The sequence below is a fragment of the Zootoca vivipara genome, chromosome 12 (genome assembly GCF_965207765.1).
Source record: "Zootoca vivipara chromosome 12, rZooViv2.hap1.1, whole genome shotgun sequence".
Taxonomy (NCBI): domain Eukaryota; kingdom Metazoa; phylum Chordata; class Lepidosauria; order Squamata; family Lacertidae; genus Zootoca; species Zootoca vivipara.
In genome coordinates this window covers 17993786-18019220 of record NC_142595.1, presented here as the reverse complement: position 1 = coordinate 18019220, position 25435 = coordinate 17993786, and positions in this window count along the sequence as shown.

Below are 25435 nucleotides of genomic sequence, written 5' to 3'. Positions count from 1 at the left end.
AGGTAATAGGGTGGTATACAAATTTAATTAATAATAAAAATAATTAAAGAGAAACCGGATTAAAAGCCGTCAATAGCACCCAGCAGCGCATCACCCTCCTGTTCCGGGGTGGGGAAAGAACAGCAACGCCGAATCTCCACGCGCGCAGCAGCCATCATCAAAAGCAGGGAGTAAAGCAATGATGCAATGAAAAGGAAAGGGACCCATCGCAAATATTCAGATCATAAAGGGGGGTTTGGTGGGGGGAGGTGAAAGGCGTCCCTGCAACCTAGTGGCAAGAAGCAGGGGGTGGGGTGGTCGGCGAGAGCTTTAAAACGAAGAGGCACGTCTTCGCCATCAAAGATGAAGGTCTATTCCACAAAAGGGGGGGGGGGTTCAGGGTGTTACAATCCGAATGTGGGGGGGTGGGGTCGCGGACTGCAAGCATGAAAATGATGGCGTTGGAACTGACCAGTGTGTTTGTGTGTGTTTAGAGGAGGCGTGGGCGGGGGTAGAACGGAGAAGAGCCTCCGTCGTCGAGGGGAGGAAGATCAAAGCCTCGGCAGGGGGCAAAGCCGGCCGCGGAAACTCCCACGTTGTTAGGCGCGCTCTGATTAAAGACGCTCAATGGCGTGTAGAAAGGGGAACGGCGTGAATGAATAGGGGAAGGAGGCAAAGAGGGAAAGGAACGCGGCCACCGCTCACCTGCTTCGGTGCACAGGCGACGGAGACGCCGGAGGAGCGAGCGAACGAGCGAGGCTGGGATGGGATGGGATGGATGGATGGAGTCGCTGCGCTCCGAAGCCGCTGCGAATTTCCGCGGCTCTGGATCTGGCGAGGCGAGGCTCAGGACTGGCTCGCGTCGCTCCTCGGAGCGGCCTCTAGGGGGCAGCTCCTCCTTAAAAGGGCGACGCTCCCGGAAACGTGATTTCTCTGGGTCCCACCAGCCTTTATTTGTGCAAAAGGGGGTTGGGGCTCACCCACCCAGTGCTTTAAAAAATTTTTAGGGTTACTCTCATTTTGACTCAAGAAAATCACCACTTCATATTTCAAATCGGGGGAAATAAATACAGTAAATGGATAAAAGGACAAAGATTCACAAAATGTTTAGGGGCGGTGCATTTTTTCTATAAAAAAAAATGTCTAGGGGTACTCTCATTTTCCTACTCATCTTGAAATCCTGCCCCTCAATGAGGCCAAACTTAGATTCACAAAATGTTTAGGGGTATACATACCCCTGCGTGTCCATTTGCTATTTATTTTGCATTTTCGCTTTTGTGGCTCTGTTCCTGTGTGACTGTGTGGAACCCAGTTCAGCTACAGATTGATTGATTGATTGATTGATTGTGTGATTGCAGTACATTGTTTATTGCTTTCATTTTATGGATCCATGGTCTCCTTAGTAAAATTCGTGTTAAATTGCTGTTTTAGGGGTTGTTTTTAAAAGTCTGGAACGGATTAATCCATTTTGCATTACTTTCTATGGGAATGTGCACCTTGGTTTTGGAACGCTTCGGTTTTGGAACAGACTTCCGTAACGGATTAAGTTTGAGAACCAAGGTCCCACTGTACATAGTTATTTAGCTTATGAATTTGTACCTCATTCCCCGCTTCAGTGTGAAAATCTTTCCTTTTTTAAAAAAGTAAATTTTATTTTTCAGAGATATTTTGACATAAAAACATTCCCCAACAAATATATATATTGACTCCCCACCCCACTCCATTTAAAAACATTTCCAGGACAACCTGCCACCCTCTATCACCACCTCAAAAAAAATATATCAAAGGTAATATCAAAAGATTAAAAAATAATAATAATAAGCCAAGCAATGAATGTTGAAAAATCGGTGGTCAGTGATTATGGGAGCTGGAGATGAGGAACATTCTGCGCTGCACAGCAAAGGTTTAAAAAAATCATTTACCGGTAGCTCCATCTAGTGGGCATTTGTGGGATGTGGAACTGAAAAGAAAGAGACGGATGTGAGCAAATTCACCTAGAACAGTGATGGCGGAGGTGGGGGCTCCTTTCAACTTCTCCCTTGAGGGGAGTGCAGCCGTGAACCCCACAACTGAAAGTGTGACGGAGCCTGTACCTCCCCAGCTGAGCAGCCCCGATCCAGCTCCTGTTCCCATACAAGCAGCCCGATCCCACTCCTACTTGCCTGCAAACCAATTAACACTCATACCTTGGGTTAAGTACGCTTCAGGCTAAGTACACTTCAGTTTAAGCACTCCACGGACCTGTCTGGAACGGATTAATCCACTTTCCATTACTTTCAACGGAAAAGTTCGCTTCAGGTTAAGTGGCTTCAGGTTAAGTACAGACTTCCGGAACCAATTGTGTACTTAAACCGAGGTACCACTGTACAGTATTTTGTTTTTCTAGCTTGATCAGAATTATTTATTATTTCATAACAGGTAGATAGTTAAGAGCTTAGGTGGCTTCAGTGGTGGGTGCCTGGAGTCCCCCAGAATTCGGCACCAGGGTGCCCCGCACCCCTTGCACCCCCGGGTAAAGACGGCCCTGACGCTGCTTCCCACACCAGCCCAGCTCCCAGAATCCAACTTACCAGTGCTGTTCATCAGTCAATCTAGGCAATGGTCAGTCCGACATCTCTAGCCTTCATCTTTTGCCTGTGCCCTTGGGGAATCAATTCTCGCTTAGGCTGTTGCATACACAGAGAACAGCCCTTTGGGTCTTGTATTACTGGTCGTCATCAGCAGCTGTGTGTGTGTGACACCCCAGTGTGGAGAAAGAAAATTGTGCTTGTGGGGTGCAGGCTACAGAATAGGGATGAGGAGCTGGTGGTTCTCTAGAAGTTGCTGGACTTCAACTCCCACCCCATCAAGAGTAGGCAAACTCCCAGGTGAAAATAAAAGATTTTTTAAGAGATATGGGATTTATTAACGGATTGGTTACAGTTTCATCAATTAAATGATATCTTTAAGACAGGCCAAAAAAAAAAGGTTTCAGCTATGAGATAACAAGATTTCAAAAAGATCCATTAGAAAATAATATTAAATTATTGTCAAAAATGTATAGATTGCTCTTGGAACGGCATACAAAAGATGAACAGGTTAAATCTGTACTGATACACTGGGCAAGAGATTTGGGGCATAATATTCAGGTTTCAGATTGGGAAAAGTTGTGGGAAACAGACTTGAAATTCACGGCATGTTGTACGCTGAAAGAAAACTATAGGAAAATGATGTACCGGTGGTATTTGACTCCTAGTAAGTTAGCAAAAATGTATAAAATAAGTACAAATACTTGCTGGAAATGTGAAGGAAAAGAAGGTACCTTTTATCATATGTGGTGGTCATGTAAGGTAATAAAAGCTTTCTCGGAAATGATATACAGTCGTACCTCGGTTTACGACCCGCTCGGGATGCGAACACTTCGGGTTACTAACTCCGCAAACCCAGAAGTGTTTTCGGCGTGCGCGTGCCCCGCACATGCGCAGAAGCGGCACACACGCTTTGCGCATGCGCAGAAGCGGTGCTCGGTTTGCGACCTTTTCGGGTTACGAACCGCAATCCGGAGTAACCCGAGGTACTACTGTATAATGAACTAAAAAGAATGTTTAGAATATTTTTTGTAAAAAAAAAAAACCACCAAAAAACCAGAAGCTTTCTTATTAGGAATTGTAAGTACCGATATCCCAAAGGAGCAGAAAAAAACATTTTATGTATGCCAGAACAGCTGCCCAGATGCTACTAGTGTGGTACCAGTGGCGAGAGCCAGTGTGGTATAGTGGTTAAGAGTGGTAGACTCCTAATTTGGGGAACCGGGTTCGTGTCTCCGCTCCTCCACATGCAGCTGCTGGGTGACCTTGGGCTAGTCACACTTCTCTGAAGTCTCTCAGCCCCACCCACCTCACAGAGTGTTTGTTGTGGGGGAGGAAGAGAAAGGAGAATGTTAGCCGCTTTGAGACTCCTTAGGGTAGTGATAAAGCAGGATATCAAATCCAAACTCTTCTTCTTCTACTACTAATAGCCCAGAGATGGAAAGAAGAAAGAGTCGCTACCAGAGAAGAATGGCAAACCAAGCTGTTAGACTACGCCGAAATGGCAAAACTGGCCAGAAAGCTCAGAAACGAAGAAGACAAAAACTTCCAAGAAAGAATTGGGGGGGGGGGTATAATTTATTTAAGAGACCACTGTAGCAGGATTTTAATCTCATTTGTAATGTAGCAAACACTATTGTTAGACTGAAGGCAGCAGTCGGATGAAGATAGAGCCTAGGTCCAATGGTTGGGGTCAGGAACCAGACGAGGTCGGGTATCAGCACTGGGGGTCAGGAGAAGCCGAAGTCAGGAGCAGTCCGAGTCAGGAACCAGCCGAGGTCAGGTAAACTGGAATCAGGAACAGGACGAGCAAGGAAAACCACTCGCTTCAGCACAGGAGTTGCAAGCCGGCTCATCACCACGCCTCTTACGAGCTGCAGCTGCTTCCAATTGTTCCCTACCTTTCTCAGCTCTACGCTCTAAGGCAGAGGAGCGAGGAAGGGAGGGGACCCGCCGGCTCCTCTCCTCACAAGGCCCAATTCTGACTTGACTCCTTCCTCCTCCTGTTCTGGTCTTCCCTCTTCCCTATCTGATTCTTCCTCTTCTGAGAAGTGCCGCACGAATTCCATTTCCCCAGACTCTGCCGCTTCGCCTAGGGTGCTTGCCACTACTCCTGCTCGCCCGGCGCAATCCTGACAACTATGGACAATAATGGATAGATACAAAATATAGATTATGAAATAATATGCAGTTGGAAATGTTGACAATAGGACCTATGGAGGGGATGGGGGAGTCTCGAGATTCTGAGACATCTCTTTATACAGTGGTACCTTGGTTTAAGGGACGCAGGTGGCACTGTGGGTTAAACCACAGAGCCTAGGGCTTGCCGATCAGAAGGTCGGCGGTTCGAATCCCCGCGACGGGGTGAGCTCCCATTGCTCGGTCCCAGCTCCTGCCAACCTACCGTAGCAGTTCAAAAGTGCAAGTAGATAAATAGGTACCGCTACAGCAGGAAGGTAAACTGTGTGCTGCTCTGGTTCACCAGAAGCGGCTTTGTCATGCTGGCCACATGACCTGGAAGCTGTACGCCGGCTCCCTCAGCCAATAACGCGAGATGAGCGCTGCAACCCCAGAGTCAGTCACAACTGGACCTAATGGGGGTGGAGACGCTCCTAGTTTAAGAACGCTTTTGTTTAAGAATAGACTTCGGGAACGGATTAAGTTCGTAAACCAGGGGTCAGCAAACTTTTTCAGCAGGGGGCCAGTCCAGTCCACTGTCCCTCAGACCTTGTGGGGGAGGGCGGACTATATTTTGAAATGGAAAAAAATGAACGAATTCCTATGCCCCACAAATAACCCAGAGATGCATTTTAAATGAAAGGGCACATTCTACTCGTGCAAAACAAGCTGATTCCAGGACCATCCGCGGGCCGGATTTAGAGGTGAAACTCAGAAAATTAGAATATTGTTGAAAGGTGCATTTATTTCAGTAATACAACTTATATTATTATTATTATTATTATTATTATTATTATTATTATTATTACAAATACTTTCTTTTGGAAATTCCACAGTAATAAAACAAATAGTTCCAATAATACAAAGATAAACAAAAATAAACATCACTATTACATTTCATTAATTACATTCCATTTATAATTGACCCGCCTAACGACAAATAATTACAATTACAACAAATAAAGGCTTGACATATCTTGCTTTGCATGTCATGCATCTATCTCATATGCAGTGGTACCTCGGTTTAAGTACACAATTGGTTCCGGAAGTCTGTACTTAACCTGAAGCGTACTTAACCTGAAGCGAACTTTCCCATTGAAAGTAATGGAAAGTGGATTAATCCATTCCAGACGGTCTGCGGAGTACTTAAAACTGAAGCGTACTTAACCTGAAGCGAACTTTCCCATTGAAAGTAATGGAAAGTGGATTAATCCATTCCAGACGGTCTGCGGAGTACTTAAAACTGAACTGTACTTAACCTGAAGCGAACTTTCTCATTGAAAGTAATGGAAAGTGGATTAATCCGTTCCAGACGGGTCCACGGAGTACTTAAACTGAAGCGTATTTAACCCGAAGTATGAGTGTAATTGGTTCTGGAAGTCTGTACTTAACCTGAAGCATACTTAACCTGAAGCGAACTTTCCCATTGAAAGTAATGGAAAGTGGATTAATCCGTTCCAGACAGTTCCACGGAGTACTTAAACTGAAAGTACTCAAACCAAAGCGTACTTAAACCGAGGCATGACTGTATTGGTTTCACCTTTTAAGTTGCATTACTGAAATAAATGCACTTTTCTACGATATTCTAATTTTCCGAGTTTCACCTGTAGAAGGCGATTGGGCCGGATCCGGCCCCTGGGCCTGAGTTTGCCTACCCATGTCGTAAACCAAGATACCCCTGTACGGATATGTAATTGGTATTGTTATAAATTTACATTTGTAAAGTCAAATAAAAACAATTTCAAAAGAGACAGAGAGCAGGCAGCTTCCCATCCATCTGTTCTAGAGAACCACCCACTAACAGTGCCTCCATCTTATCTGGATTGAGCCTCAGTTTGTTGGCTCTCATCCAGTCCAGCACAATTCACTACCACTCCTGGCGACGTAAAGGAGAAGCAGAGGAGCGTGTCAACAGTGTTTTCCTTACATACTCCACAACTACAGATGACCCCACTTAACAGTGGTTTCATGTAGAAGTTATAGAGCACTGGAGATAAAACAAGATAGGGGACGACGCTTCTTACCTCCCTCTTGCTGGAGAAATGCTTCAAGCTGCTCTTGATAGCCTTCTAGGGCTTCTAACGAAACATCATAGCCGGGGAATGGGGGTGGCTTGGCACTCTCGAGGCGGCCCAGGAGCAAAGCCACGCAGCAGGCGAGGGCCAAGAGGCCGGCCCAGCTTCCTCGTGCCATCTGCCACAGGGGAAAGCAACAGCAAGAGGGAATTGTGTACAATGCGATTACGTAAGTTTATTACAGAAGGGGGCAGGATCTCCTCCATACGCAAAATGGAGCACCTGACCCAGGTCCCAGAATTATCCCGGGAACAAATACAATCTTTGAAAGATTATTGCAAGCAATTAACACCACTATCAGAGAATTTCCCTCCCGTTTTATATAAGTTTAAATCTCGAGGTGTTTGGGAAGGAGTGAAATTAGAATTGGAAAATGTATAAAATGCAAAGAAATAAAGCTGAAATACCATATATATATATATATATATATATATATATATATATATATATATGGTATTTCAGCTTTATTTCTTTGCATTTTATACATTTGGATGGCGCCATGGAAGAGGAAGATGCCTGTCAGCGCCCGGAACCGGCTGCTGCTGCCACTCCAAAATGTCCAGCAGCATGCACCGCGCCAAGCGCTGACCCGGCGGCGGGATGCAGCAAGAGCCGCAGCGCGCGCTGCTCCGAGCCCCGACCCGGCGGCAGGACCCGGCAAGAGCCTCAGCGCGCTCCGCGTGGAGCCCCGACCCGGCAGGACCCAGCAGCGTGCCCTGCTGAAGCGCCGACAACGCGCGCAGCAGCAGCCAGTTCCGGGCGCCGAGCCGCGACGGGAAGAGGAGGGACGCAGCGGGACGCAGCTACAACAACAAAAAACACCCGGCCGAGCCTTCATTGGCCGCCGCGGCTGCCACTCGCTGGTCCCTCCCGGAGCTCCTTTGCGAAGAGGCTGCCCCAGTGGAGCTTTGAACTGCTGCGCGCGGAGGCAGCAGCGGCGGTGAGTCTTGCTGGGAGCTCGGCGCCAAGCAGGAGCGAGTGAAAAACGCCCCGAGCTTGAGCGTGCTGCGGCTCTTGCTGCGTCCCGCCGCCGCGTCAGGGCTTGGAGCAGCGCACACTGCAGGTCCCGCCGGTCCCGCCGCAAGGTTGGCGCTTGGCGCTGGCGCTGCTCCAAGCCCCAACCCGGCGGCAGGACGCAGCAAGAGCCGCAGCGCGCGCTGCTCCGAGCCGGGATCCGGCAAGAGCCGCCGCGCGCGCCGCGTGAAGCCCCGACCTGGTGGGACCCAGCAGCGTGCCCTGCTGAAGCGCCGACAACGCGCCCAGCAGCGCAGCAGCAGCCAGTTCCGGGCGCCGAGCCACAACAGGGGAGGTACCATACTGTAATTTTTTAAAAAAACAATAAGACACCCCCCGAAAATAAGCCATAGGCTTATTTTCTTGAGTAAAAAAAAAATAAGACATGACTTATAATATGAGAAACACGGTATATATATAATCTGAAGTGCGCATGCACACAAAAGCTTATACCAAGAACAAACTTAGTTGGTCTTTAAGCTGCTACTGGACTCATATATATATATACTAGTGGAATTCAGCCCGTTTAAAAACGGGCGCTAGAACGCTGCTCTGTGCAGCGCCGGCATGGGACGGAGCTTCGGAGGTCTCCGAAGCCCCGTCTCATGCCGGCGCTGCGTGCCGAGGCGGCGGGGGGGAGGAGCGCTTCTCCCCCCCCGCCGCCTCGCCGCGCACCTCCCGCATGAGACGGGGCTTCGGAGAAGGTCTCCGAAGCCCCGTCCCATGTCGTCGCTGCGTGGTGAGGCGGTGGGGGGGAGCGCTTCTCCTCCCCCCCGCCGCCTCGACGCACACGTCAAGCCAGTCCCCGAGCCGAAGTGCGGCGCGGCGGGTGCTTTTCGCCGTTTGCCTCCCCCTTCGCTCCGGGAAGGCAAACGGCGAAAAGCCGCCGCCGCGCCGCACTTCGGCTCGGGGACTGGCTTGGTGGCGGTGGGAAAAAGGGGAGGAATTCCTCCCCTTCTTCCCGCCGCCGCCAAGCCAAAGCCGGCTTCCCTCGGCGCCCGCTGCCACTTCGGCTTCCTCGGGGAAGGCAAGCAGGCGGGCTGTCTGCCTGCTTGTGTTCGCCGAGGAAGCGCCGTCCCATGCCGGCGGTGCGCGGCAAGGCTGCCGGGGGGAGCGCTTCTTTCCCCCGCCGCCTCACCACGCACCTCCAGCATGAGACTGGGCTTCAGAGCGGCGGTTGGCGGAGCGGCGGTTGGCCGTTGTCCCTCCGTCCAATCCCTGTGTCTCTGGGGGACATGCGCAGTGACCCAGGGACACACGGGACAGCTTGGACGCAGGGACAACTTGGACTTTATTATATAGGATATATTTGACTGCGTCAGACCAACACGGCTACCTACCTGAATCTAAAAATATAAAGGCTAATCTTGAAAGCCATGAGGCAGGAGGGAAGGTAGTTGGGGCTCTAAAGAGCCAGGGAGGTGAAGTGAATAAAAATGATGTGATTGTATATTATTAAATGGAAAACTAATTTTAAAAAAAATAAAGAAAGGAAATTGCCAATGTTGGCTTATTCATTCCGTGTCTGGAGCGGAGGTCAGTCGAGAAACACAATATGAAATCTGAGGATGCACACAGAACATGTATGTTCCTATAATTTGCTTTAGCAAATCATGTTCCAGCCTTCCCAAAGTCACTTTCTTCCAGTATATATAACAAATTTATCAACAAGGATGGGGAACCCCTGGCATTCCAGACACTGCCGGACTACAACTCCCATCATCCCTGACCACTGGGGCTGCTGAGAGTTGGGGTCCATCGACACTTGGAGGGCTAAAGGTTCCCCATCCCTGCTCTGGAATTTCCCCCTTCAGATGGGGAAGACCCAGCAGTGGTGGGATCTCTACCAAGCCCCCCAAAGAGGGTCAGGATCCTCCCAGGAACCAACACAGAGTTTCTTTCACCAAGCCCCCCGCCCCACTTTTTCACCTGAAGCACAAGATTGCAGTGTAGACACGGAAACTGCTGGCCTGAGCAGGTTGTTCTCTCTCTCTCTTTCTCTCTTCCTTCCCTGAGCCTGAACATATGAGAACATTTTATACCACCTGCTTCCTCCACCCCCAATGCAAGTGTTTTCTCCACCCAGTTTCAGCTCAGCTTGAAACATTTTAAGCATGGAACTAAGGGCACACAAACATCCCTGCATGAGTCAGGAAATAACAATAACATGTCCTCCAGTATCTCTCCGATGAAAATAGGGACATCCGTTCCAAAACCAAAGCATTCCAATACCAAGGCGTGCTTTCCCTTAGAAAGTAATGCAAAACAGATTAATCCAGGCATCCCCAAACTGTGGCCCTCCAGATGTTTTGGCCTACAACTCCCATGATCTCTAGCTAACAGGACCAGTGGTCAGGGATGATGGGAATTGTAGTCCAAAACATCTGGAGGGCCGAAGTTTGGGGATGCCTGGATTAATCCATTCCAAACTTTTAAAAACATCCCCTAAAACAGCAGTTTAACATGAATTTCAGTATATAACAAGACCATTGGTCCATAAAATGAAAGCAATAATATATGTACTGTACAGTGGTGCCTCGCTAGACGAATGCCCTGTAAGACAAATTTTTCGCTTAACGAAGAGATTTTTCGAGCGGAGGTTGACTCGCTAGATGAATTCGTTTTACGAAAAATTCATCTAGTGAATTGCAGTTTCCCATAGGAATGCACTGAAATTCAATTAATGCGTTCCTATGGGCAATAAATAAATAAAAATTCAATGCATTCCTATGGGATTCGCTAGACGAATTTTTCATTATACGAATTGACCCATGGAACGAATTAAATTTGTCTAGCAAGGCAGTATTGTAGATGATAAAAATTAAAATTACTTTCTTCCCCTACTTGCACTGATGATAGTAATTGTTTGGAGGGGGGACTTTTATCCATTTCCGCAGTTACACAATCAATCAATCAATCAATCAATCAGTACTGAACTGCGAAACGAGCGAGGTCCCAACCAAAGAAGAATGGCAATTTAAACTGATGGAATATGCGCAGCTTGCAGACTTAACATACAGAATAAGAGAACAAGAAGAATGCATGTTTGCCGAATATATAGGTGAAAATTGTGTTGATTTAAAAATGCCGGTAGCATGAAGATAAATTCAACAGTGTAAATAAGTGTTGGTGGATGTAACAATGGATTACTGAATGGTTTCATTCATGTCAAATATGCAGGGATGTTTGATATGCAAAATGAACCATGGAAGAAGAAGAAGGAAAGCCGTGGATTTAAGGTTGTTAATGAATATTTTGAAATGTAATTTGGAAAATTTAATAAAAATTATTGAGAGAGAGAGAGAGAGAGAGAGAGAGAGAGACCATCCTTAACTGGGAAAAAGCCAATCTCTCAAACACAGGCGCTACCAATTCACTGTGTCTTGCCCACGATCAGCCAAGCGAATTAATGGCCAAAATTCTCAAGCGGAAATAAGCCAGTTACAAACAAAGGTTTGTACTCAATGTTAATCATATTAACATACGAATGGGCATGGGAATGAACTGATCCATCTAACAGGGGGTGGTCTTCTGAAATAAATGGAGAAATGTGGTCTCATTTTTATAGATGAAAATTACCCTCTTCTACCCACAACAATATCATTTGGGAGCACTGCGTTACTCTGGCGCTAAGCAGAGTTTCGCCAATTTCATTAGTGGCGCAGTGGTTAAACCACTGAGCCTAGGGCTTGCTGATCAGAAGGTAAGCGGTTCGAATCCCTGTGACGGGGTGAGCTTCCGTTGCTTGGTCCCAGCTCCTGCCAACCTAGCAGTTCGAAAGCACGTCAAAATGCAAGTAGATAAATAGGAACCGCTACAGCGGGAAGGTAAACGGCATTTCCATGTGCTGCTCTGGTTTGCCAGAAGCGGCTTTGTCATGCTGGCCACATGACCTGGAAGCTATACGCCGGCTCCCTCGGCCAATAATGCGAGATGAGTGCCGCAACCTCAGAGTCGGTCACGACTGGACCTAATGGTTAGGGCTCCCTTTACCCTTTACCTTTTACCTGCTGGCACCGAGGCATGAAATATGGTGCTTGGCCATCCAGATCAGGACATTGGGTGGGGCTGGTGGTATTTACATTTCACTCAAAGGAGAGATAATAAGTACACAGCAGGACAAAATAGGTACACTGACCCTGTTTAATAGCTCTTAAGGAAAAACTGGAGGGCATTTTATTATCAAGTATGGGACCACACTGCTGGCACTGTTGGTTTCTAATGGTTATGCGGTGACCCCTTGTGCCGATCGCATCTGGTTTAGAGGTTGTCCGTATCACATCTAGTTTGCCACTAAAATAGGGGGGGGGCTTCCTCTTTCTGCACACATACAGATACAAATCCAGCTGAATTTCAGACAAAGGGGTACACATTGTGTTAGGCACCTTTGAAATTGTATTTGAGGAGGGAGGTCCAACCTCTTCCTCTTCTCCCGGAAACTGGCTTCAGGAGACCACGGCGGGGGGTATATGTATTTTCATGGGGAGAGGGTGTGTCCAACTCTCCAAAATGAGTTTGAAGATTTGGGAGCAACCCTCCTTCACATTTGGCAAAAGTCCGGATCTCTGCCAAGCAGGTGACTTCCATTCTCGGTTTGGGTTTCATCCTAAACAGAAGCGGGAAATTATCTCCTGCCATCTGCCTGTCTCGAGAGGCAATGGAAGAGGCCGTCTTCGGGGGTAAAGTAAAACCATTGGAGAGTCAGAGCACCCACTGTGGCTGCGGAGACCGACACGGGAGAGACATGTTTTCTTGCAGCTGGGGCAGATGAAGGCATCCAGCTGTTTTGCCCCAAGGCAATTCTTCTTTCTTCACTCCTCCCAGCAGGCAATTCTCCTCTGGTCACTGCTGTAGACGCATGATTATCAGCTGTTTAATTTTAAAGAACAATGGAAAGGCTCTAGATTGGGATGTAGTAATGATAATCTGCTCTGGAAACTGTGCCGTGCCAGCCTGGGTCCCTAATTTATTTTATTTTATTTTTTGAAGTTTAAAAATCCTTTATTAATAAATTCAAATAAAAATATACCTATGTTCAATTGAAGCATACATAATCAAATAAAGAAAAGAAAATACATACCAGCAGATTATGTCATAGACAATTATCCGAAGTAATCATACATCAGTTTTTGTAAAGAAGGAAAAAGAAAAGGAAAAAGAAGAAAGAGAAGAGAAAAGAATTGCTCCACAAATGGAATGTAGAGATAAAGGAGAAAAGGAGAAAGAAGAAGAAAAAAGAGAGAAATACATTGCAAAGTAACATTGTACAATATTTGCGACTTCCACCGCTTCTCCGTACAGTAGTTATCTCAGCATGCATGAAAGTAATCTGTCTTTTTATTATTTTTCTCATTTTAATTCATTTTCCATCATAAATATTATGTCCTCCCATTTTCCAATTCCTGCAAAGTTATACTAAACACAACCAGATTTTTGCTCCCAGACCTTGTTTCCCTAAATATTCGTTTAGACACTCCCGTTGTTGTTTTTTATTTTAGCTTTAGATGTGCCTAATTTTTATATTACATCTCTCAGTGGCCAACCAGGTAGCAATGAGAAGCCCCACAAGAAGGGTCTGAGTACATCAATGTCTACCCTTGCGATTCCCAGAAGCCTCTATTCCAGGCATCCCCAAACTTCGGCCCTCCAGATGTTTTGGACTACAATTCCCATCATCCCTGACCACTGGTCCTGTTAGCTAGGGATCATGGGAGTTGTAGGCCAAAATATCTGGAGGGCCGCAGTTTGGGGATGCCTGCTCTATTCAAAGCATTCTGACAGTGGAGGTAGAATATGCATATGCTGAGGTAAAATATGTACAGTGGTATCTCAGTTTTCGAACATCTCAGAAGTCAAGAGATTCGGTTTTCGAACACTCTTTGGAAGTTGAACACACTACGCAGCTTCCGTATTGAGTTTTTCGTTTACCACTGTGTACCTCGGTTTTTGAACATAATCCATTCCGGAAGACCGTTTGAGTTTCTGAAACTTTTGAAAGCTGAAGCATTTACTTACAGAAAACTCAAGATGGAAGCCGCCTTGCATGTTCGACTTGTGAAAAGTGCCCGAAAACCGAAGCATTTCCTTCCAAGGTTTCGGCGTTCGAAAACCGAAACGTTCGACTTCCAAGACATTCGAAAACCAGAGTACCACTGTGTTTGGGTATATGAACACATGAGTGTAGTCAAGAGGGGGCAGGGAGGGGCAACTGCTCCCCCTAAATCAATAAAAATCAATAATCCTTCATTCTATCCCAGGATAGTGAGGGACAGGGGCATCTAAAAGTAAGGTAGAATGAAATCTTTGGTGATCTGTTTTTAAAAAAACACACACACATTTTTATTGGTTTTCAAACTAATACAAGTACAATAACCATCAAACACTTATTGAGTAGTACAGGTAATGGTGTTTGTTTATATCCCTTGTCTCTAGACATAGAGATAATGGATAAAATAACGTAACTTTTCCACTGAGAATTTTGAGCAGTTGGTATAAAAAGAGGTCTTGATAGTTAAAAAAAGGGGTCCATGTTTCTTAGAGGGTGTCTTTATTCATTATGCCTTAAATCACCCTCCTTAAATCACCAGTGCTTTTTTTCTGGGGGGCGGGACGCTTACCCTTAAACATTTTGTAAATCTTTGTACTTTTGGCCATTTAATTTGAACTACAAAATGGTGGGTTTTCTTGAGTCAAAATGAGAGTGTCAGATATGCCTCAAATCTCTGTCTGGGTTTGCCCACCTGGCCTCCATCCATATCTCTTGTTTTCCTAGTTTCAGTTTACAATTGGTTCTGGTACAGAAGCATAAGAGCTGATGGTCAGCCATTCAGATCAGCACACTGGGAGGATATGTTCCACATGAAAGATACAGATCAGGTACATGGCCCCTGTTAAATATCTACTAAGGACAAAGTGGAGAGTGCGATATTATCAATACCAATTTCAGATAGGGGAACATGGGCAGGAATACAACTCCCCGAATGTGTTCACCCCTCTTCCTTGCTGCGATTGCTGCTCTACGCCTCAATGCCCCCTCCCCCAAAAATTATTCTACTACTGACAGGCTTCAATAATATGTAGCCTTGTTTTTACATACAGTCATACTATGGTTGGCAAACGCCCTGGAACTCAGAGGTTTTGGCTCCCGGAAGTAAGTGTTCCGGTTTGCGAACGTTCTTTTGGAACCCGAACGTCCGGCGGGGCTTCCGTGGCTTCTGATAGGCTGCAGGAGTTTCCTTGTTGCCCCTTCCAACTCTGTGATTCTATGTTGCAGAATATACCTGCCAAAAGGGGGGGGCGGGACCTCTGTCTGGAAAGGTCCTTAGTTTTTCTTTCTCAAAGAAAGGGTTTAGGAAGCTGTGAGTGGTCCTTTTCATTTGTGCAGGTTATGAAGCCGCACCATAGGTCATTATGTCAACTATGAAAGCAGGAGATTAGCCAGAAGTAGAGATTGTGAAAATATCTACCTTAAGCTGAGTGGAGATGCAAAGAGAAGGAGGAAGGAGGAAGAGGTATAAAGGTCCCCCACCTGTGTTCTGCAGTGCCAGAGACTGCAGAGGAACTTCTCCAAGCCAGAACCTTTGTGTCACTACATTGCAACCTTGGGAGCATGGTAAGAAAGGGGGAGTGGGGTGGGGAGGATGGGGAATTAGGTAACAGATTTTTTACCAATGCGACCCGCAACACAATTTGACAGTGTTGAGAGCTCTTGTCTAGGATGCCAGCGAGCTTGCATGCCCTTCCACAGAATACTCCATTCCATTCCTCTGCCTTGCATGCCCTTCCACAGGATACTCCATTCCATTCCTCTGCCTTGCATACCCTTTCACAGGATGTTGTTGTTGTTTAGTCGTTTAGTCGTGTCTGACTCTTCGTGACCCCATGGACCATAGCACGCCAGGCACTCCTGTCTTGCACCGCCTCCCGCAGTTTGGTCAGACTCATGTTGGTAGCTTCGAGAACAATGTCCAACCATCTCGTCCTCTGTCGTCCCCTTCTCCTAGTGCCCTCAATCTTTCCCAACATCAGGGTCTTTTCCAGGGAGTCTTCTCTTCTCATGATGTGGCCAAAGTGTTGGAGCCTCAGCTTCACGATCTGTCCTTCCAGTGAGCACTCAGGGCTGATTTCCTTCAGAATTGATAGGTTTGATCTTCTTGCAGTCCATGGGACTCTCAAGAGTCTCCTCCAGCACCACAATTCAAAAGCATCAATTCTTCGGCGATCAGCCTTCTTTATGGTCCAGCTCTCACTTCCATACATCACTACTGGGGAAACCATAGCTTTAACTATACGGACCTTTGTAGGCAAAGTGATGTCTCTGCTTTTTAAGATGCTGTCTAGGTTTGTCATTGCTTTTCTCCCAAGAAGCAGGCGTCTTTTAATTTCGGGACTGCTGTCACCATCTGCAGTGATCAAGGAGCCCAAGAAAGTAAAATCTCTCACTGCCTCCATTTCTTCCCCTTCTATTTGCCAGGAGGTGATGGGACCAGTGGCCATGATCTTGGTTTTTTTGATGTTGAGCTTCAGACCATATTTTGCGCTCTCCTCTTTCACCCTCATTAAAATGTTCTTTAATTACTCCTCACTTTCTGCCATCAAGGTTGTGTCATCTGCATACCTGAGGTTGTTGATATTTCTTCCGGCAATCTTAATTCCGGCTTGGGATTCATCCAGTCCAGCCTTTCGCATGATGAATTCTGCATATAAGTTAAATAAGCAGGGAGACAATATACAACCTTGTCGTACTCCAGGATACTCTGTTCCATTCCTCCCACCTTACATACGCCTTCGCAGGGTACACCGTTCCATTCCTCTGTATTGCATGCCCTTCCACAGGATACTCCGTTCCTTTCCTCCCGCCTTGCATGCCCTTTCACAGGATACTCTGTTCCATTCCTCCCACCTTACATACCCCCTTGCAGGATATTCCATTCCATTCCTCTGCCTTGCATGCTCTTCCGCAGAATACTCTGTTCCATTCCTCTGCCCAATTTTCTGCTTCAATCAACTTTCTGTGGTGACTTATAGTGGCTGGTGCAGTCTACACTGGGCTATTTTTGAGGTTCACTTCTTAGGGTTCCCCCCCCCCACTTAATGTGTTGTCGTGTGATTCTGCTGATATTTCCCTTTTGTGTGGAAGGTCCCATTTTAGCCACATAGGGGTCACATCCACACCCTGATGCCACTTTAACATTCATGGCATCTCCCAAAGAGTCCTGGGAACTGTAGATTGTTAAGGAGAGCTTCAGTTTCCAGCACTCTTAACAAACCACACTTCTCAGGGTTCACCGTGACTGTTAAAATAGTGCTTTAGATGTTTGGTGTGGTTGCAGCCTTGGATTTCCTATCAACATATGGGATTGAAGAATGGGGTAGCTGTGCCCCTGAAGGACCAGGTGCACAGCCTGGGAGTCATTCTAGACTCATAGCTGTCCATGGAGGCGCAGGTCAATTCTGTGTCCAGGGCAGCTGTCTACCAGGTTCATCTGGTACACAGGCTGAGACCCTACCTGCCCGCAGACTGTCTCGGCAGAGTGGTGCATGCTCTGGTTATCTCCCGCTTGGACTACTGCAATGCATAGTATGTGGGGCTACCTTTGAAGGTGACCGGGAAACTACAATTAATCCAGAATGCAGCAGCTTGACTGGTGACTGGGAGTGGCCACCGAGACCACATCACACCTGTCCTGAAAGACCTACATTGGCTCCCAGTATGTTTCCGAGCACAATTCAAAGTGTTGGTGCTGACCTTTAATGCCCTAAACGGTCTCAATCCAGTATACCTGAAGGAGCATCTCCACCCCCATTGTTCAGCCTGGACACTGAGGTCCAGCTCCGAGGGCCTTCTGGCGGTTCCTTCACTGCGAGAAGTGAGGTTACATGGAACCAGGCAGAGGGCCTTCTCGGTAGTGGCGCCCTCCCTGTGGAATGCCCTCCCATCAGATGTCAAGGCAATAAACAACTACCTGACTTTTAGGAGTCATCTGAAGGCAGCCTTGTTTAGGGAAGTTTTTAATGGCTGATGTTTTATCGTGTTTTAAATATTCTGTTGGGAGCCGCCCAGAGTGGCTTGGGAAACCCAGCCAGATGGGTGAGATATAATTATTATTATTATTATTATTATTATTATTATTATTATTATTATTATTATTTCGCTGCCAATTTTCCACCTGCTCAGAATCATAAGAGTGCCCTGAATTTTCTCTATCTTGTCCCTGCAACAGACGATCTTTCCGCGGAGCAGCTGGGTATCTCTCTTTGCCCTCACCTGCTGTGTGGCTGTGTTCCTCAGCTATGCTAATGACATCGAACCACTGCCTCCGAAATACCCCGGTGATGATGCATCATTGGAGGAACTCCAGACATTCCTTGACGAGCTCCGATCTTATACAACAATGCTTTCGCTTCTCACGTAAGTAGCACCATCTTGCAGATGAATGTATTCATTTATGCGGTTATATGTCGGACAGAATTTAGAGGCTTAGGGTTAGCATATACAGTGGCACCTCGGTTTAAGTACACAATCGGTTCCAGAAGTCTGTACTTAACCTGATGCGTACATAACCTGAAGCGAACTTTCCCATTGAAAGTACAGTGGTGCCTCGCTTAACAAATGCCCTGCTTAACGAAATTTCCGCTTAACGAAACGTTTTTTCTAGCGGAGGTTGCCTCGCTAGATGAATTCGTTTTATGAAAAAATTGCTAGATGAATTCGTTTTATGAAGACCTTTCATTGCCTACAGACAGCCACCCAATCTTAAACAACTCCTCACTCACAATAATACAACCACCAGACTTAACATGGACACTGGTACCAGAGCCTGCAATAAACCCAGATGCCAACTTTGCTGCCACATACACCCGGACAACATCATTACTGGCCCCAACAACATCCAACATACCATCTCAGGACTATTCAATTGCTCATCTTCTAACATTGTGTATGCCATCAAATGCCAACAGTGCCCTTCAGCTCTCTATATTGGACAAACAGGCCAAACCCTACGACAAATGATAAATGGACATAAATCTGACACCAGGAACCATAAGACAGAGAAACCAGTAGGAGAACACTTCAATCTCCCAGGACATTCTATACAAGATCTCAAAGCAGCTGTTTTATTACAGAGAAATTTCAGGAACAGACTGGAAAGAGAAGTTTCTGAATTGGAACTTATTACCAAGCTTAAAACCATGGAGCCACCTGGGATGAATAGAGACATCGGATTCTTATCTCATTATGCATGATCAAGCTTTCTTTAGCGCCTCAGCCCTTGCTCCCCCCCCCCGGACCTATTGCAGTCATCAGCAGCCGTTAACAGCCGTCCACAGGTTTACCACTCCCATCAGCCCATCACCCATTCCCACCCACCCCCACCACCCTCTGTATATATATAAGGGTCTGACACTTCTGTTTCCAGTGTGTCTGAAGAAGTGTGCATGCACAGGAAAGCTCATACCAAAATAAAAACTTAGTTGGTCTTTAAGGTGCTACTTACTGAAGGATTTTTTTTTATTTTGCTTCAACTCAGACCAACACGGCTACCTACCTGTAACCCGAAGTATGAGTGTAATTGGTCCTGGAAATCCGTACTTAACCTGAAGCGTACTTAACCTGAAGCGAACTTTCCCATTGAAAGTAATGGAAAGTGGATTAATACGTTCCAGACGGGTCCGCGAGTACTTAAACTGAAGCGTACTTAACCTGACAGGGGCGTAGCCAGGATGAAAATCAGGGGGGCCAAGGGGCGGGGCCAAGGGGCGGGGGCGGGGCCACATCGGAGCAGCCCGGTTTCGGGCTGCTCCGACTCCCTCCTCCCCCTCCGTGATCGGCAGGGACGAGGGGGAGCCAGGATCAGCCCGAAATCGGGCTGCTCCGACTCCCTCCTCCCCCTCCGTGATCGGCAGGGACGAGGGGGAGCCAGGATCAGCCCGAAATCGGGCTGCTCCGACTCCCTCCTCCCCCTCCGTGATCGGCAGGGACGAGGGGGAGCCAGGATCAGCCCGAAATCGGGCTGCTCCGACTCCCTCCTCCCCCTCCGCGATCGGCAGGGACGAGGGGGAGCCAGGATCAGCCCGAAATCGGGCTGCTCCGACTCCCTCCTCCCCCTCTGCAATCGCTGGGGCAGGTGGAGGGAAAGCCCCAGAGCCACACAAAGCGGTTGCCTGGCTTTCCCTCCGCCCGCCCCACAGCCAGCCGGCTAGAAGGGACGTCTCCCTTCTCCCTTGCTGGCTGTGGGGCGGAGGGAGGGAAAGCCAGCCAAACGCTTTGTGCGGCTGTGGTGCTTTCCCTCCGCCCGCCCCACAGCCAGCCAGGGAGAAGGGAGACGGCACCGGGCGGGCAGTGGGGCAGGCTGGCCAGCGGCCCTGCTTCTAGGGGGGGCAATTGCCCCCTCCTGCCCCCCCTGCCTACGCCCATGTAACCTGAAGCAAACTTTCCCATTGAAAGTAATGGAAAGTGGATGAATCCATTCCCGACGTGCCCGCGAATACTTAATCTGAAGCATACTTAACCTGAAGCAAACTTTCCCATTGAAAGTAATGGAAAGTGGATTAATCTGTTCCAGACGGGTCCGCAGAGTACTTAAACTGAAAGTACTCAAAGCGAAGCATACTTAAACCAAGGTATGACTGTAGATCGGTGGTTCCAAAACCTTTTTCCTCTGGGCCACACTATCAGAATGAAAAATTGCTTGCTCCACACCGAATTTATTATTATTATTATTATTATTATTATTATTATTAATAATAAATACATTGGAAAACAAAAAGGGAAAACTCCTAGCGTCGTCCTAGGATTGTCCTCAGTATCATGCAATGCTCTTGCTCTCATTTTGAAAAGATGTCTTTCCATCTTCTCCAAATACAAAAAAATACAGTGGTACCTCGGTTTTCGAACGTTATCCATTCCGGAAGTCTGTCCGAGTTCTGAAATGTTTGAAAACCGAAAACTGAAAGCGGAAGCCTCAAATCCGAAGCCTCAATATGGAAAGCTCAAAACGGAAGCCACATTTCCTGTTCGACTTCCGAGGCGCGTTGGAAAATCGAGGCATTTACTTCCAGGTTTTCGGCGTTTGAGTACCAAAATGTTTGACTATAGAGGCATTCGAAAACCAAGGTACCACTGTATTTTGATATTATACAGTCATACCTTAGATCCCAAACACCCTGGAACTCAGACATTTTGGCTCCCAAATGCAGCAAACCCAGAAGTGATTTGTTCCTGTTTGCGAATATTTTTTTGGAACCGACCGTCTGACTGGGCTTCCACGGCTTCTGATTGGCTGCAGGAGCTTCCTGCAGCCAATCAGAAGCTGCAGTTTGGTTTTCAAACATTTTGGAAATCGAATGGACTTCCGGAATGGATTCTGTTTGACTTCCAAGGTACGACTGTGCTACTGTATGCTATACTTCGCTACGCTACACTGAAATATTAAAGGTTTCTTGGATTCTGAATGCCACCCTACCGTGTTTCTCCTAAAATAAGACGTGCCTCTAAAATAAGCCATGGCACGATCTTTTAAAGGAAAAAATATATAAGACATCCCCCAAAAATAAGACATGTTGGGGGTACCGGTACCTACCCGACCCAGCGGGAGCCGGCAAACGCAGCAGCGCGCGCCAAGCCCCAGCCCAGCGGGAGCCCCAGCACAGAGACGCGCCGAGCTCCGACTGAACGGGCCCCAGGACCCGGCAGCGGGCGGCGCACGAAGCCGCAGGACCCGGCAGGAGCCGGCAGCAGCCCCAGCCGCGCCGCGCCGCGCCGCCCGAAGCCCAGGGACCCGGCAGCGGGCTCAGCGGGCGGCGCGTGAAGTCGCAGTAGCTGGCAGGAGCCGGCAGCAGCCCCAGCCGCGCCGCGCCGCCCAAAGCCCAGGGACCCGGCAGCGGGCGGCGCGCGAAGTCGCAGTAGCCGGCAGGAGCCGGCAGCAGCCCCAGCCGCGCCGCGCCGCACGCACAAAGCCCAGGGACCCGGCAGCGGGCTCAGCGGGCGGCGTGCAAAGTCGCAGTAGCCGGCAGGAGCCAGCAGCAGCCCCAGCCGCGCCGCGCCGCACCGCACCGCACAAAACCCAGGGACCTGGCAGCGGGCTCAGCGGGTGGCGCGCGAAGTCGCAGGAGCCGGCAGCAGCCGGCAGCAGCCCCAGCCGCAACGCGCCACACCGCACGAAGCCCAGGGACCCGGCAGCGGGCTCAGCGGGCGGCGCGCAAAGTCGCAGGAGCCGGCAGCAGCCGGCAGCAGCCCCAGCCGCGCCGCACCGCACCGCACAAAACCCAGGGACCTGGCAGCGGGCTCAGCGGGTGGCGCGCGAAGTCGCAGGAGCCGGCAGGAGCCGGCAGCAGCCCCAGCCGCGCCGCACCGCACGAAGCCCAGGGACCCAGCAGCGGGCTCAGCGGGCGGCGCAAGAAAGCCCCGTACCATGCTCAATAAAAAAATAAGACATCCCCCGAAAATAAGCCGCAATGTGTTTTTTTTAGAGAAAAAATAAATATAAGACGTGTCTTATTTTGGGAGAAACACGGTATGTGTGCTGTGGATCTGACCTATAGAATCCTTCCCACTGTTGGGTGAAGTTGGGAATGGCAAGAATTGCCCCAGCCACTCTCCACATATTATCTGTGCTCAATGGGGCTTACTCTGGTGTAAGCCCACAAAGGATCGTGGCGTTAGGTCACTACGGTTGTCACTGCAGAGCAGGAAATACAAAGGAGAAAACCTCAAAAGGCAGCAGAAATTAATTATACAATCCATCTTTTTCTACACATTTTGGGTGGAAGGAGCTGCATGCTTCCTCAAAATGGTACGTCAATGCAAGGATCATTTTGTTTTTCTTTTGTTTTTTGCTTTTTTCATTGTTAGGCTTTATTTTATGGTGGCCCAGAGAGAGAGAGAGAAAAGTTGTCAGCAACTAGGTCTTTCTCTCTCTACACACACACACTCTGATTTTAAAGCACATTCAAAGCACCTTCTTTCCCTCAAAGAATTCTGCATGCTTTAGTTAGTTAAGAGTTTCTGGGAATCTTAATTCTGTGGGTGGTAAACTACAGTGCCCAGAATTCATATATATATAATATTTATTTGGTTTTTCAAATTAAAATTTTGCAGAGATATATCAAACATAAATTGTAAGAACAAGATTCCAAGGAATGTCCTGGACTTCCATCCTCCCCTTTGTGGGTTCTATTATTAATCCTTTCCTCCTGCATCTTTTATGATAATCCAAACCTTTTAGCTCTTCCATTATGTCCAGAATTCAACCTTAAGCTGCAAGCGATGTTCCAATCCTGCTAACAATTTTAACTGTTTACAATGGTCTTTAAGGTAAGTTATAAATTTCCCCCATTCCTTGTTGAAATTTTGGTCTTCCAGATTTCCGCCTCATTGTTTTCAACCAGCTGTTTATAATTGGTGAATTGGTGGGCGTGGGAGAGGCAGGAGGCAAATAAAAAGGTACAAATGACCATTCTGGCTTCTAGTTGCAGGTAAATAAGAAAAGAAAATAGAAAATAAAAACTTAGTTGGTCTTTAAGGTGCTGCTGGGAGGAATTTTTTTCATTCTGGCATCGTATGGCGATGGTCGCACCATGATATGGCAAACTACCTGGTTCTCCTTCTCCTTTTTTCTCCATCCAGAATTAAAAAGAGTATTAAGAAACTTTACAAGTTGATACACGACTAGCCAAGTAAGTTTGATCCTGGGGGACAGGCTTGGGATGTGACATTGGGGAAAGTCGTGCCCCTTGCTTCATTTCTATGTTAGTGTGCTGGGAGTGGGGTTGGCTCAGGGGCAAGTTTACAAGGAAGCACGATGGCTGTGTATAGCTCTCTGGAAGAGCACGTGGTTTTCACAAGTCAATACTTCCAGGCTCAGTTCCTGCCATCTCCACAAACATGTGTTAGCAGACCTTGCAGCTTGGGTGAATTAGATTGAAGTAATCACTTAAGGTACTGTCAGGCTTCGGGGAATGAGCTTCCTCCCCCTGTGGCAGTAGATAAAAAGATCAAAGAAAGGCACGTCTTACCAGTTAGAAACTTTAATAATCACAGCGAGAGAACAAAGACCACATATCCTAGAAATGGTGGAGCTACCAATTGAGGATCATACCCGCTTCCGTCACTATTAATCTACGTCACTCCTGCGTTTTGTAATCTGAGCTTGTACCCTCTGTGCTTTCTGTTCTGCCCCTTTCTGAGCTCTTTGTGACTTTGGAGAAGGGGTGTGTGTGAATGCTGTCCAGAGACAGTGAATCTGTTAACCCTCTCTCCCCCATTGTTTCTTCTAGCTGTTCCCCATCCAGTATTTCCCAGCTTCTGCCTTCTGAGCTATGCCCCTCTGCAAACAACTATTCCAAATCTATACTGTCCTCCTGGTCCTAGGAAGACTCAGGATCAGGATCAGGGGGAGGGGAGGGCGAGGGCGAGGGAGAGGGAGAGGGAGAGGCTCCCACCATTCCTCCTCAGTGCAGCCCTCCTCAGCACAGTCCCTGACAGGTACATAGAACAAAGCAAGGACTCTGCAAAAGCAGAAGGAGACAGTTTGCATTGCACAGACCGGCAGCTTGCAGAGAGATAGAGAACATCTGTCATGGATGCTTTAGCTGAGATTCCTGCATTGCAGGGGTTAAAATAGAGGACCCTTGGGTTCTCTTCCAACTCTATGATTCTATGATTCTAATGGCTGGAATATATGCAAACACAGCAATCCCCAAATGGAAGGAGCAGGGTTTTTTTAGCTGTGGGGATTCAAAATAAAGAAAGAAGATTTGTGACATGCTCATTGACGGGTTGCAGCAAAACCTGCAAAGGCTACAGAATTCTAAAGCAGGGCAGAGTTGCCCTCTTCAACACAGTCTACTTTGACGAGACACCACCACCTGATGTCTTAAGTCAGGCATCCCCAAACTTCGGCCCTCCAGATGTTTTGGACTACAATTCCCATCATCTCTGGCCATTGGTCCTGTTAGCTAGGGATCGTGGGAGTTGTAGGCCAAAAATCTGGAGGGCCGCAGTTTGGGGATGCCTGTCTTAAGTGATCTTTCCAATCTAATTCACCCAATAGATCCTGGGTAGCAAGTCCACCCAAGTCATGTGGGATTGGCTTCTGGCAAGATCTCACGAGAGTTCTGTGAGAGCTCACCAGAAGCTGCTGCCATGCAACCCCAACAGTAGCAGGGGCTCCCACAGGGTCACTGCCCCGCAGGATTCTGCCACCTGAGGCAGTTGCTTCAGCCCACCTCATGGACAACCTGGCCTATCAATAATAGCTTTCTCCATTGCCCAGGCCATGCGATCAACAGACAGGACCAGAGATGATGAATTCGACTACAAGAACGAGCGAGCAGAAAATCGAAGACTCCTTTCCCAGTGATTTCTCCATTATTGCCTTCCTGTGGTGATTTTGTTAATTGCTGTACCAAAGAGACCCTAGAGGCCACTTTGTCACACTCTTGTCGTCTGTATTCCTTATGGAATGTGTTCGCTATATAATATACCGAGATGAAGGCTGGAGTCTGTTTGGCTTTTCTTTACTTGTACAAGAGCTGGAATTGGTGGTTATGAGGGGGAACGCGATGCAGGTTTTGAAACAGCCACAAAGAAGACTTCATCCATAAAGAAGACTGTGGCTG